Genomic DNA, 13154 nt, shown 5'->3' on the forward strand with positions numbered 1-13154 from the left:
TTGTGGGGTGTGGTTGTCGAGTTTGGTTGTAGGGTGTGGTGTTGGGAGTAGATGTGGGGTATGGTTTTAGAGTGTGGTTGTGGGGTGTGGTTGTTGGGTGAGGTTTTGTGGTGTGGTTGTGGAGTGTGGTTGTTGGGTGTGGTTGTTGGGTGAGGTTTTGTGGTGTGGTTGTGGAGTGTGGTTGTTGGGTGTGGTTGTGAAGTGTGGTTGTGGGGTGTGGTTGTGGAGTGTGGTTGTTGGCTGAGGTTTTGTGGTGTGCTTGAGGGGTGTGGTTGTAAGGTGTAGTTGTGGAGTGTGGTTGCAGGGTGTGTTTGTGGGGGTGTGGTTGTGTGGGTGTGGTTGTGGGGTGTGGTTGTGGAGTGTTGGTGTTGGGTGTGGTTGTGGGGTGTGGTTGTTGGGTGTGGTTGTGGGCTGTGGTTGTATAGTGTGGTTGAATAGTGTGGTTGAATAATGTGGTTGTGGAGTATGGTTGTGGGGTGTGGTTGTGGCGTGTGGTTGTGGTGTTTGGTTGTACGGTATGGTTGTGGGGTGTGTTTGTGGGGTGTGGTTAAAGGGTGTTGTTGTGGGCTGTGGATGTGGGGTGTGGTTGTGGGGTTTTGTTGTGGAGTATGTTTGTGGGGTATGGTTGTGGGGTGTGGTTGTGGGATGTGATTGTGGGGTGAGGAAGTGGTGTGTGGTTGTGGGGTGTGGTTGTAGGGTGTGTTTGTGGGGGTGTGGTTGTGTGGGTGTGGTTGTGGGGTGTGGTTGTGGAGTGTTGTTGTAGGGGTCTGGTTGTGGGGTGTGGTTTTGGGGAGAATTTGTTGGGTTTGGTTGTTAGGTGTGGTTGTAGGGTGTGGTTGTTGGGTGTGGGGTGTGGTTTGGTTGTAGGGTGTTGTTGTGGGGTGTGGATGTGGGGTGTGGTTGTGGGTTGAGGTTGTAGGGTGAGGTTGTGGGGTGTGGTTGTGGGGTGTAGTTGTAGGGTGTAAATGAGGAGTGTTATATTAGGGTCTGGTTGTGGGGTTTGGTTGTGTGGTGTGGTTGAGTGGTGTAGTTGAGAGGTGTGGTTGTGGGGGTTTCTTATTGGGTGTAATTGTGGGCTGTTCTAGTGTTTGGTTGTGGGGTGTGGTTGTGGGGTGTGGTTGTAGGGTGTTGTTGTGAGGTGTGGTTGTGGGGTGTGGTTGTGAGGTGTAGTTGAGAGGTGTGGTTGAGGGGGTTTCTTATTGGGTGTAATTGTGGGCTGTTCTAGTGTTTGGTTGTGGGGTGTGGTTGTGGGGTGTAGTTGAAGGGTGTGGTTTTCGGGTATGGTTGAGGGGTGTGGTTGTATAGTGTGGTAGAATAGTGTGGTTGTGGGGTGTTGTTGTAGGGTGTGGTTGTGGGGTGTGGTTGTAGGGTGTGGTTGTGGAGTGTGGTTGTATTGTGGGTTTGAGGGGTGTGGTTGTGTGGGTGTTGTTGTGGGGTGTGGTTGTTAGGTGTTGTTGTAGGGTCTAGTTGTGGGCTGTGGTTTTGGTGTGTGGATGTTGGGTGTTGTTGTTGGAGGGTGTGGTTGTGGGGTTTGGTTGTTGGGTATGGTTGTGGGGTGTGGTTGTATAGTGTGGTTGAATAGTGAGGTTGAATAATGTGGTTGTGGGGTGTGGTTGTAGGGTGTGGTTGAGATGTTTGGTTGTACGGTATGGTTATGGGTTGTGTATGTGGGGTATGGTGTTGGAGTGTGGTTGTGGGGTTTGGTTGTAGGGTGTTGTTGTGGGGTGTGGATGTGGGGTGTGGTTGTAGGGCGTGGTTGTTAAGTTTGGGTGTGGGGTGTGTTTGTTGGGTGTGGTTGTGGGATGTGGTTGTGGGGTGAGGTTATGGGGTGTGGTTATAGGGGGTGTGATTGAGGCGTGTTGTTGTAGGGTGTGGTTGTGAGGGTGTGGTCGTGGAGTGTGGTTCTGAAGTGTTATTGTAGGGTCTGGTTGTGTGGTTTGGTTGTGTGGTGTGGTTGTGGGGTGTGGTTGTATAGTGTGATTGTGGGGTGTGGTTTTGGGGTGTGGTTGTAGGGTGTTGTTGTGGGGTGTGGTTGTGGGGTGTGGTTGTGGGGTGTAGTTAAGAGGTGTAGTTGTGGGGGTTTCTTGTTGGGTGTAATTGTGGGCTGTTCTAGTGTTTGGTTGTGGGGTGTGGTTTTATAGTCTGGTTGTGGGGTGTGGTTGTGGGGTGTGGTTGTTGGGTGGGGTTGTAAAGTGTGGTTGTAGGGTGTGGTTGTGGAGTGTGGTTGTTGGGTGAGGTTTTGTGGTGTGGTTGTGGGGTGTGGTTGTTGGGTGTGGTTGTGAAGTGTGGTTGTGGGGTGTGGTTGTGGAGTGTGGTTGTTGGGTGAGGTTTTGTGGTGTGGTTGAGGGGGTGTGGTTGTAAGGTGTGATTGTGGAGTGTGGTTGCAGGGTGTGTTTGTGGGGGTGTGGTTGTGTGGGTGTGGTTGTGGGGTGTGGTTGTGGAGTGTTGTTGTTGGGTGTGGTTGTGGGGTTTGGTTGTTGGGTGTGGTTGAGGGCTGTGGTTGTATAGTGTGGTTGAATAGTGTGGTTGAATAATGTGGTTGTGGAGTATGGTTGTGGGGTGTGGTTGTGGCGTGTGGTTGTGGTGTTTGGTTGTACGGTATGGTTGTGGGGTGTGTTTGTGGGGTGTGGAGTTGGGGTGTGGTTGTGGGGTTTGGTTGAATGGTGTTGTTGTGGGCTGTGGATGTGGAGTGTGGTTGTAGGGTTTTGTTGTGGAGTATGTTTGTGGGGTTTGGTTGTGGGGTGTGGTTGTGGGATGTGGTTGTGGGGTGAGGTTGTGGTGTGTGGTTGTGGGGTGTGGCTGTAGGGTGTGTTTGTGGGGGTGTGGTTGTGTGGGTGTGGTTGTGGGGTGTGGTTGTGGAGTGTTGTTGTAGGGTCTGGTTGTGGGGTGTGGTTTTGGGGAGTATTTGTTGGGTTTTGTTGTTGGGTGTGGTTGTAGGGTGTGGTTGTTGGGTGTGGTGTGTGGGGTGTGGTTGTATTGTGTGGTTGAATAGTGTGGTTGAATAATGTGGTTGTGAGGTGTGGTTGTGGGGTGTGGTGTTGGGGTGTGGTTGTGAGGTTTGGTTGTAGGGTGTTGTTGTGGGGTGTGGATGTGGGGTGTGGTTGTGGGTTGAGGTTGTAGGGTGAGGTTGTGGGGTGTGGTTGTGGGGTGTAGTTGTAGGGTGTGAATGAGGAGTGTTATATTAGGGTCTGGTTGTGGGATTTGATTGTGTGGTGTGGTTGAGAGGTGTAGTTGAGAGGTGTGGTTGTGGGGGTTTCTTATTGGGTGTAATTGAGGGCTGTTCTAGTGTTTGGATGTGGGGTGTGGTTGTGGGGTGTGGTTGTAGGGTGTTGTTGTGAGGTGTGGTTGTGGGGTGTGGTTGTGAGGTGTAGTTGAGAGGTGTGATTGTGGGGGTTTCTTATTGCGTGTAATTGTGGACTGTTCTAGAGTTTGGTTGTGGGGTGTGGTTGTGGGGTGTAGTTGAAGGGTGTGGTTTTCGGGTATGGTTGAGGGGTGTGGTTGTATAGTGTGGTTGAATAGTGTGGTTGTGGGGTGTGGTTGTAGGGTGTGGTTGTGGGGTGTGGTTGTAGGGTGTGGTTGTGGAGTGTGGTTGTAGGGTGTGTTTGAGGGGTGTGGTTGTGTGGGTGTTGTTGTGGGGTGTGGTTGTTAAATGTTGTTGTAGGGTCTAGTTGTGGGCTGTGGTTTTGGTGTGTGGATGTGGGGTGTTGTTGTTGGAGGGTGTGGTTGTGGGGTTTGGTTATTGGGTATGGTTGTGGGGTGTGGTTGTATAGTGTGGTTGAATAGTGTGGTTGAATAATGTGGTTGTGAGGTGTGGTTGTGGGGTGTGGTTGAGGTGTTTGGTTGTACGGTATGGTTATGGGGTGTGTATGTGGGGTGAGGTGATGGGGTGTGGTTGTGGGGTTTGGTTGTAGGGTGTTGTTGTGGGGTGTGGATGTGGGGTGTGGTTGTAGGGCGTCGTTGTTAAGTTTGGGTGTGGGGTGTGTTTGTTGGGTGTGGTTGTGGGATGTGGTTGTGGGGTGAGGTTGTGGGGTGTGGTTATAGGGGTGTGATTGAGGAGTGTTGTTGTAGGGTGTGGTTGTGAGGGTGTGGTCGTGGAGTGTGGTTCTGAAGTGTTATTGTAGGGTCTGGTTGTGTGGTTTGGTTGTGTGGTGTAATTGTGGGGTGTGGTTGTATAGTGTGCTTGTGGGGTGTGGTTTTGGGGTGTGGTTGTAGGGTGTTGTTGTGGGATGTGGTTGTGGGGTGTGGTTGTGGGGTGTAGTTGAGAGGTGTAGTTGTGGGGGTTTCTTGTTGGGTGTAATTATGGGCTGTTCTAGTGTTTGCTTGTGGGGTGTGGTTTTATAGTCTGGTTGTGGGGTGTGGTTGTGGAATGTTTATGTGGGGTGTGGTTGTGGGGGTGTCGTTGTGGGGTGTGGTTGTGGGTTGTGGTTGTCGGGTGTGGTTGTAGAGTGTGGTTGTGGGGTGTTACTGTGGGCTGTAGTGGTTGGGTGAGGTTGTAGTGTGCGGTTGTGGGGGTGTGGTTGTAGGGTGTTGTTGTGGGGTGTGGATGTGGAGTGTGGTTGTGGGGTGTGGTTGCGGGGGGTGGTTGTAGGGTGTTGTAGTGTGTGGTTGTGGGCTCTAGTTGTAGGGTGTGGTGGTTGGGTGGGGTTGTGGGGTGTGGTTGTAAGGGTGTTGTTGTGGGGTGTAGTTGTGGAATGTAGTTGTTGGGAGTGGTTGTGGGGTGTAATTGTGGGGTGTTGTAGTGTGTGGTTGTGATGTGTGGTTGTTAGGTGTGGTTGTTGGGTGTGGTTGTGGGGTGTGGTTGTAGGGTGTTGTTGTGGGGTGTGGATGTGGAGTGTGGTTGTGGGGTGTGGTTGCGGGGGGTGGTTGTAGGGTGTTGTAGTGTGTGGTTGTGGGCTCTAGTTGTAGGGTGTGGTGGTTGGGTGGGGTTGTGGGGTGTGGTTGTAAGGGTGTTGTTGTGGGGTGTAGTTGTGGAATGTAGTTGTTGGGAGTGGTTGTGGGGTGTAATTGTGGGGTGTTGTAGTGTGTGGTTGTGATGTGTGGTTGTTAGGTGTGGTTGTTGGGTGTGGTTGTGAGGTGTAGTTGTAGGGTGTAGTTGTGGGTTAAAGTGTTGTGGTTTGGTTGTGGGGTGTGGTTGTAAGGTGTAGTTGTGGGGTGTGATTGTGGGGAGTGGTTGTGGGATGTGGTTGCTGGATGTGGTTGTAAGGTGTGGTTGTGGGGGTGTGGTTGTGAAGAGTAGTTGTGGGGTGTGGCTATGGGGTGTGATTGTAGGGTGTGGTTATAGGGTGTGGTTGTAGGGTGTGGTTGTGGGGTATGGTTGTGGGTTGTGGAGGTGGGGTTTGGTTGTGGGGTGTGGTTGTAGGGTGAGGTTGTGGGGTGTCGTTGTGGGGTGTGGTTGTGGGGTGTGGCTGTGGGGTGTGGGTTGTAGGGTGTGGTTGTGAGAAGTGGTTGTGGGGTGTGGTTGTGGGATGTGGTTTTGGGATGTTGTTGTAGTGTGTGGTTGTGGGGTGTGGTTTTGTGGAGTAGTTGTGGGGTGTGACTGTGGGGTTTGGTTGTGGGGTGTGGTTGTGGGGTGTTGTTGTGAGGTGTGGTTGAGGAGTGTTGTTGTTAGGTGTGGTTGTGGGGTGTGGTTGTGGGTTAAGGTGTTTTGGTGTTGTTATATAGTGTAGATGCATAGTGTTGTTGTGGGGTTGTGGGGTTGTGGAGTAGTTGTGGGGTGTGATTGTGGGGTGTGGTTGTGGGGTGTGGTTGTGGGGTGTTGTTGTGGGGTGTGGTTGAGGAGTGTTGTTGTTGGGTGTGGTTGTGGAGGTGTGGTTGTGAGTTAAGGTGTTGTGGTTGTGAGTTAAGGTGTTGTGGTGTGGGTCTATAGTGTAGGTGCATAGTGTGGTTGTGGGGTATGGTTGTGGGGTGTGGTTGTGGGGTTAGAATGTGGGGTATGGTTGTGGGGTGTGGTTGTATGATGTGATTGTGGAGTGTTGTTGTTGGTTGTGGTTGTGAGGTGTGGTTTAGGGGTGTGGTTGTGTGGTGAGGTTGTAGTGTGCGGTTGGGGGTGTGTGGTTGTTGAGTGTGGTTTTGGAGTGTTGTAGTAGGGTGTGGTTGTGGGGTTTGATTGTGGGGTGTGTTTGTGGGGTGTAGTTGTAGGGTGTTGTTGTGAGGTGTGGATGTGGAGTATGGTTTTGGGGTGTGGTTGCGGGGGGTGGTTGTTGGGTGTTGTTGTGTTTGGTTGTGGGCTCTAGTTGTAGGGTGTGGTGGTTGGGTGTGGTTGTGGGGTGTGGTTGTAAGGGTGTTGGTGTGGGGTATGGTTGTGGTGTGTGATTGTGGGGTGTAGTTGTGGAGTGTAGTTGTTGGGTGTGGTTGTTGTTTGTAATTGTGGGGTGTTGTAGTGTGTGGTTGTGATGTGTGGTTGTTGGGTGTGGTTGTGGGGTGTGGTTGTGAGGTGTAGTTGTAGGGTGTGGTTGTGGGTTAAGGTGTTGTGGTTTGGTTGTGGGTGTGGCTGTACGGTGTGGTTGTGGGGTGTGATTGTTTGGAGTGGTTGGGGGATGTGGTTGCTGGATGTGGTTGGGGGATGTGGTTGCTGGATGCGGTTGTAAGGTGTGGTTGTGGGGGTGTGGTTGTGGGGAGTAGTTGTGGGGTGTGGTTTTGGGGGTGTTGTTATGGGGTGTTATTGTAGGGTGACGTTCAGGAGTGTTTTTGCTTGGTGTGGTTGTGGGTTAAGGTGTTGTGGTGTGGTTGTATAGTGTGGTTGTGGGGTGTGGTTGTGGGATAAGGTGTTGTGGCGTGGTTGTGGGTTAAGGTGTTGTGGTTTGGTTGTGGGGTGTGGTTGTAGGGTGTGGTTGTGGGGTGTGATTGTGGGGAGTGGTTGTGGGATGTGGTTGCTGGATGTGGTTGTAAAGTGTGGTTGTGGGGGTGTGGTTGTGGGATAAGGTGTTGTGGTGTGGTTGTGGGATAAGGTGTTGTGGCGTGGATGTGGGGTGTGGCTGTGGGGTGTGGCTGTGGGGTGTGATTGTAGGGTGTGGTTATAGGGTGTTGTTGTAGGGTGTTGTTGTAGGGTGTGGTCGTGGGGTATAGTTGTGGGTTGTGGAGGTGGGGTTTGGTTGTATTGTGTGGTTGTGAGAAATGGTTGTGGGGTGTGGTTGTTGGGTGTGGTTGTGGGGTGTGATTGTGGGGTGTGGTTGTGGAGAGTGGTTGTATAGTGTGATTTTGGGGTGTGGTTGTAGGGTGTGGTTGTAAGGTGTTGTTGAGGGGTGTGGTTGTGGGGTGTAGTTGTTGGGAGTGGTTGTGGGTGGTTGTTGTTGGGTGTGGTTGTAGAGTGTGATTGTAGGGTGTTGTTGTGGGGTGTGGTTGTGGATTGTAGTTGTTGGGAGTGGTTGTGGGTGGTTGTTGTTGGGTGTGGTTGTGGGGTGTGGTTGTAAGGTGTGGTTGTGGGGTGTTGTTGTGGGGTGTGGTTGTGGGGTGTAGTTGTAGGGTGTGGTTGTCGGGTGGGGTTGTATAGTGTAGTTGAATAGTGTGGTTGTTGGGTGTGGTTGTGGGGTGTTGTTGTAGGTTGTGGTTGTGAGGTGTGGTTTAGGGGTGTGGTTGTGTGGTGAGGTTGTAGTGTGCGGTTGTGGGTGTGTGGTTGTTGGGTGTGGTTTTGGAGTGTTGTTGTAGGGTGTGGTGGTTGGGTGTGATTGTGGGGTGTGGTTGTAAGGGTGTTATTGTGGGGTATGGTTATGGTGTGTGGTTGTGGGGTGTAGTTGTGGGGTGTGGTTGTGGGATGTGGTTGTGGGGTGTGGTTGTGGGGGTGTCGTTGTGGGGTGTGGTTGTGGGGTGTTACTGTCGGCTGTAGTGGATGGGTGAGGTTGTGGGTTGTTGTTGTGGGGTGGGGTTGTAGGGTGTGGTAGTGGGGTGTGGTTGAAGGGTGTGGTTGTAGGGTGTGGTTGTGGGGTGTGGCTGTGGGGTGTGGGTTATAGGGTGTGGTTGTGAGAAGTGGTTGTGGGATGTGGTTGTGGGATGAGGTTTTGGGATGTTGTTGTAGTGTGTGGTTGTGGGGTGTGGTTTTGTGGAGTAGTTGTGGGGTGTGATTGTGGGGTGTTGCTGTGGGGTGTGGTTGTGGGGTGTTGTTGTGGGGTGTGGTTGAGGAGTGTTGTTGTTGGGTGTGGTTTTGGATTAAGGTGTTGTGGTGTGGTTCTATAGTGTAGGTGCATAGTGTGGTTGTGGGGTATGGTTGTGGGGTGTGGTTGTAGGATGTGATTGTGGAGTATTGTTGTTCGTTGTGATTGTGAGGTGTGGTTTAGGGGTGTGGTTGTGTGTTGAGGTTGTAGTGTGCGGTTGTGGGGGTGTGGTTGTAGGGTGTTGTTTTGGAGTGTTGTTGTAGGGTGTGGTTGTGGGGTGTAATTGTGGGGTGTGGTTGTGGGGTGTGGTTGTAGGGTGTTGTTGTGGGGTGTGGATGTGGAGTGTGGTTGTGGGGTGTGGTTGCGGGGGGTGGTTGTAGGGTGTTGTAGTGTGTGGTTGTGGGCTCTAGTTGTAGTGTGTGGTGGTTGGGTGTGGTTGTGGGGTGTGGTTGTAAGGGTGTTGTTGTGGGGTATGGTTGTGGTGTGTGGTTGGGGGTGTAGTTGTGGAGTGTAGTTGTTGGGTGTGGTTGTGGGGTGTAATTGTGGGGTGTTGTAGTGTGTGGTTGTGATGTGTGGTTGTTGGGTCTTGTTGTGGGGTGTGGTTGTGAGGTGTAGTTGTAGGGTGTAGTTGTGGGTTAAAGTGTTGTGGTTTGGTTGTGGGGTGTGGTTGTAGGATATGGTTGTGGGGTGTGATTGTGGGGAGTGGTTGTGGGATGTGGTTGCTGGATGTGGTTGTAAGGTGTGGTTGTGGGGGTGTGGTTGTGGGGAGTAGTTGTGGGGTGTGGTCTTGGGGGTGTTGTTATGGGGTGTTATTGTAGGGTGACGTTGAGGAGTGTTTTTGCTTGGTGTGGTTGTGGGTTAAGGTGTTGTGGTGTGGTTGTATAGTGTGGTTGTGGGGTGTGGTTGTGGGATAAGGTGTTGTAGCGTGGTTGTGGGATAAGGTGTTGTGGCATGGATGTGGGGTGTGGCTGTGGGGTGTGATTGTAGGGTGTGGTTATAGGGTGTGGTTGTAGGGTGTGGTTGTGGGGTATGGTTGTGGGTTGTGGAGGTGGGGTTTGGTTGTAGGGTGTGGTTATGAGAAGTGGTTGTGGGGTGTGGTTGTTGGGTGTGGTTGTGGGGTGTGATTGTGGGGTGTGTTTGTGGAGAGTGGTTGTATAGTGTGATTGTGGGGTGTAGTTGTTGGTAGTGGTTGTGTGTGGTTGTTGTTTGGTGTGGTGTTGGGGTTTGGCTGTATGGTGTGGTTGAAGGGTGTGTTTGTGGGGTGTGGTTGTGGGGTGTGGCTGTGGGGTGTGGGTTGTAGGGTGTGGTTGTGGGATGTGGTTTTGGGATGTTGTTGTAGTGTGATGTTGTGGGGTGTGGTTTTGTGGAGTAGTTGTGGGGTGTGACTGTGGGGTTTGGTTGTGGGGTGTGGTTGTGGGGTGTTGTTGTGGGGTGTGGTTGAGGAGTGTTGTTGTTGGGTGTGGTTGTGGGGTGTGGTTGTGGGTTAAGGTGTTGTGGTGTGGTTCTTTAGTGTAGGTGCATAGTGTGGTTGTGGGGTTGTGGAGTTGTTGTGGGGTGTGATTGTGGGGTGTGGTTGTGGGGTGTGGGTTGTGGGGTGTGGTTGTGAGAAGTGGTTGTAGGGTGTTGTTGTGGGATGTGGTTTTGGGATGTTGTTGTAGTGTGTGGTTGTAGAGTGTGGTTTTGTGGAGTTATTGTGGGGTGTGATTGTGGGGTGTGGTTGTGGGGTGTGGTTGTGGGGTGTTGTTGTGGGGTGTGGTTGTGGGGTGTTGTTGTGGGGTGTGGTTGTGATGTGTAGTTGTAGGGTGTAGTTGTGGGTTAAAGTGTTGTGGTTTGGTTGTGGGGTGTGGTTGTAGGATGTGGTTGTGGGGTGTGATTGTTTGGAGTGGTTGTGGGATGTGGTTGCTGGATGTGGTTGTAAGGTGTGGTTGTGGGGGTGTGGTTGTGGGGAGTAGTTGTGGGGTGTGGTTTTGCGGGAGTTGTTATGGGGTGTTATTGTAGGGTGACGTTGAGGAGTGTTTTTGCTTGGTGTGGTTGTGGGTTAAGGTGTTGTGGTGTGGTTGTATAGTGTGGTTGTGGGGTGTGGTTGTGGGATAAGGTCTTGTGGCGTGGTTGTGGGATAAGGTGTTGTGGCGTGGATGTTGGGTGTGGTTGTGGGGTGTGATTGTAGGGTGTGGTTATAGGGTGTGGTTGTAGGGTGTGGTTGTGGGGTATGGTTGTGGATTGTGGAGGTGGGGTTTGGTTGTAGGGTGTGGTTGTGAGAAGTGGTTGTGGGGTGTGGTTGTTGGGTGTGATTGTGGGGTGTGAGTGTGGGGTGTGGTTGTGGAGAGTGGTTGTATAGTGTGATTGTGGGGTGTAGATGTTGGGAGTGGTTGTGGGTGGTTGTTGTTTGGTGTGGTGTTGGGGTGTGGTTGTATGGTGTGGTTGAAGGGTGTGGTTGTGGGGTGTGGTTGTGGGGTGTGGTTGTGGGGTGTGATTGTGGGGTGTGTTTGTGGAGAGTGGTTGTGGGGTGTGGTTGTGGGGTGTTTGTTGTAGGGTGTGGTTGTGGGATGTGGTTTTGGGATGTTGTTGTAGTGTGTGGTTGTGGGGTGTGGTTTTGTGGAGTAGTTGTGGGGTGTGACTGTGGGGTTTGGTTGTGGGGTGTGGTTGTGGGGTGTTGTTGTGGGGTGTGGTTGAAGAGTGTTGTTGTTGGGTGTGGTTGTGGGGTGTGGTTGTGGGTTAAGGTGTTGTGGTGTGGTTCTATAGTGTAGGTGCATAGTGTGGTTGTGGGGTTGTGGAGTAGTTGTGGGGTGTGATTGTGGGGTGTGGTTGTGGGGTGTGGTTGAGGAGTGTTGTTGTTGGGTGTGGTTGTGGGGTGTGGTTGTTGGTTAAGGTGTTGTGGTGTGGGTCTATAGTGTAGGTGCATAGTGTGGTTGTGGGGTATGGTTGTGGGGTGTGGTTGTGGGTTGAGGTTGTGGGGTATGGTTGTGGGGTGTGGTTGTAGGATGTGATTGTGGAGTGTTGTTGTTGGTTGTGGTTGTGAGGTGTGGTTTAGGGGTTTGGTTGTGTGGTGAGGTTGTAGTGTGCGGTTGGGGGTGTGTGGTAGTTGGGTGTGGTTTTGGAGTGTTGTAGTAGGGTGTGGTTGTGGGGTTTGATTGTAGGGTGTGGTTGTGGGGTGTGGTTGTAAGGTGTTGTAGTGTTTGGTTGTGGGTTCTAGTTGTAGGGTGTGGTGGTCTTGTGTGGTTGTGGGGTGTGGTTGTAAGGGTGTTGGTGTGGGGTATGGTTGTGGTGTGTGATTGTGGGGTGTAGTTGTGGAGTGTAGTTGTTGGGTGTGGTTGTGGTGTGTAATTGTGGGGTGTTGTAGTGTGTGGTTGTGATGAGTGGTTGTTGGGTGTGGTTGTGGGGTGTTGTTGTGAGGTGTAGTTGTAGGGTGTGGTTGTGGGTTAAGGTGTTGTGGTTTGGTTGTGGGGTGTGGTTGTAGGGTGAGGATGTGGGGGTGTGATTGTGAGGAGTGGTTGTGGGATGTGGTTGCTGGATGTGGTTGTAAGGTGTGGTTGTGGGGGTGTGGTTGTGAAGAGTAGTTGTGGGATGTAGTTTTGCGGGTGTTGTTATGGGGTGTTATTGTAGGGTGACGTTCAGGAGTGTTTTTGCTTGGTGTGGTTGTGGGTTAAGGTGTTGTGGTGTGGTTGTATAGTGTGGTTGTGGGGTGTGGTTGTGGGATAAGGTGTTGTGGCGTGGTTCTGGGTTAAGGTGTTGTGGTGTGGTTGTGGGTTAAGGTGTTGTGGTGTGGTTGTATAGTGTGGTTGTGGGGTGTGGTTGTGGGATAAGGTCTTGTGGCGTGGTTCTGGGTTAAGGTGTTGTGGTTTGGTTGTGGGGTGTAGTTGTAGGGTGTGGTTGTGGGGTGTGATTGTGGGGAGTGGTTGTGGGATGTGGTTGCTGGATGTGGTTGTAAAGGTGTGGTTGTGGGGGTGTGGTTGTGGAGAGTAGTTGTGGGGTGTGGTTGTGGGATAAGGTGTTGTGGCGTGGTTGTGGGATACGGTGTTGTGGTGTGGATGTGGGGTGTGGCTGTGGGGTGTGATTGTAGGGTGTGGTTAAAGGGTGTTGTTGTAGGGTGTGGTTATAGGGTGTTGTTGTAGGGTGTGGTTGTGGGTTATGGTTGTGGGGTGTAGTTGTGGGGTGTAGTTGTTGGGAGTGGTTGTGGGTGGTTGTTGTTGGGTGTGGTTGTAGGGTGTGGTTATAGGGTGTTGTTGTGGGGTGTGGTTGTGGGGTGTAGTTGTTGGGAGTGGTTGTGGGTGGTTGTTGTTGAATGTGGTTGTGGGGTGTGGTTGTAAGGTGTGGTTGTGGGGTGTTGTTGTGGGGTGTGGTTGTGGGGTGTAGTTGTAGGGTGTGGTTGTCGGGTGTGGTTGTGAGGTGTGGTTGTATAGTGTAGTTGAATAGTGTGGTTGTTGGGTGTGGTTGTGGGGTGTTGTTGTAGGTTGTGGTTGTGAGGTGTGGTTTAGGGGTGTGGTTGTGTGGTGAGGTTGCACTGTGTGGTTGTGGGAGTGTGGTTGTTGGGTGTGGTTTTTGAGTGTTGTTGTAGGGTGTGGTGGTTGGTTGTGGTTGTGGGGTATGGTTGTAAGGGTGTTATTGTGGGGTATGGTTGTGGTGTGTGGTTGTGGGGTGTAGTTGTGGGGTGTGGTTGTGGGATGTGGTTGTGGGGTGTGGTTGTGGGGGTGTCGTTGTGGGGTGTGGTTGTGGGGTGTGGTTGTCGGGTGTGGTTGTAGAGTGTGGTTGTGGGGTGTTACTGTGGGCTGTAGTGGTTGGGTGAGGTTGTGGGTTGTGGTTGTGGGGTATGGTTGTAGGGTGTGGTAGTGGGGTGTGGTCGAGGGGTGTGGTTGTGGGGTGTGGTTGTGGGGTATGGCTGTGGGGTGTGAGTTGTAGGGTGTGGTTGTGAGAAGTGGTTGTGGGGTGTGGTTGTGGGATGTGGTTTTGGGATGTTGTTGTAGTGTGTGGTTGTGGGGTGTGGTTTTGTGGAGTTGTTGTGGGGTGTGATTGTGGGGTGTGGTTGTGGGGTGTGGTTGTGGAGTGTTGTTGTGGGGTGTGGTTGAGGAG

This window comes from Procambarus clarkii, chromosome 50 (genome assembly GCF_040958095.1).
Source record: "Procambarus clarkii isolate CNS0578487 chromosome 50, FALCON_Pclarkii_2.0, whole genome shotgun sequence".
Taxonomy (NCBI): domain Eukaryota; kingdom Metazoa; phylum Arthropoda; class Malacostraca; order Decapoda; family Cambaridae; genus Procambarus; species Procambarus clarkii.